Raw genomic sequence first — 1,053 nt, 5'->3', positions numbered from 1 at the left:
AAAAGTGCCAGTTATGGGATTTATCAAGTCAAACAGTAAAATAAGCATGATGAATATATCTGATAGATTAAAGTAGCAGCAGAAGTATAGCAGGAGACATGAAAATGTTATATTAAAAAAAGCGGAGAGGAAATCTCTGGGGTGGGATGAAGGAAAGGAAAGCGCATCCAAGCACACTATGGTGACATTCAGGAAGGCCAACTGTTTAAACAACGTTTGAAATCCAGCCAGCGGATAAAACCACTTTTCCCTCAAAATGAAGCCGGTGAGCCTCTGTGGGAGAATTTTAACCTTCCTGGTGGCTTTGAGGGTTACAGGAGGGGCTGATAACAAGCAAGGTCAGCAGTTCAAAACCACTTGCTGCTTCATGGGAGGAAGACGGGGTTTTCCACTCCCATGTGGACAGTCTGGGAAACCCACAGCGGCAGTTCTACCCTCTGCTATAGGGGCGCTGTGAGTCAGCATCGACTCGATGGCAGGGAGTTGGCTTTCGTGTTTATGCTGGAGACCAAGACTTCATTCCTAGCCCCTCCTGGGCAGCCACTCTTAGGGTGATCTCTGTGTTACTGTGATGGCTGGCACATTTCAGCAGAATGTCCAGACCATCCGAGATGGACGAGAGGAAAGACCTGCTTCTGTGAGCTGCTTCTGTGAGCAGCCAGTGGGAACCCGGTGACTCACAAGAGATCCTGCAGTGGACACAGGCCAAGCACTGTTGTGTTCAGTTGTGCCTGGGAGCCACCAGACATTGTGGGCACACTGGACAACCTTCCACCACACCACAAAGGACTGAGGTCATGTTGAGTGCTACTTCTGAGTCAAGTTAGACTCAGTCTACAAAGACACGAGATCAACAAACAGAAGTCTGTCGGACTGCTATGCACATCGGACAAGACCACAGAAGAGGGGATCAAAAAGATGGTACTGTTCACAATAGCCAAGCACAAATTGAAATATCTAGCGATATACAAAAGAATTGAATGAGGAAAACTACAGAGCACTATTACAAGAAACCAAGAGTGACCTTAACAAATGGAAGAATCAGCTATGCTT

Source organism: Echinops telfairi, unplaced genomic scaffold, assembly GCF_000313985.2.
Source record: "Echinops telfairi isolate 266 unplaced genomic scaffold, ASM31398v2 ScPeMD7_2;HRSCAF=8, whole genome shotgun sequence".
Taxonomy (NCBI): Eukaryota; Metazoa; Chordata; class Mammalia; order Afrosoricida; family Tenrecidae; genus Echinops; species Echinops telfairi.
This window is presented reverse-complemented; position numbering follows the sequence as displayed.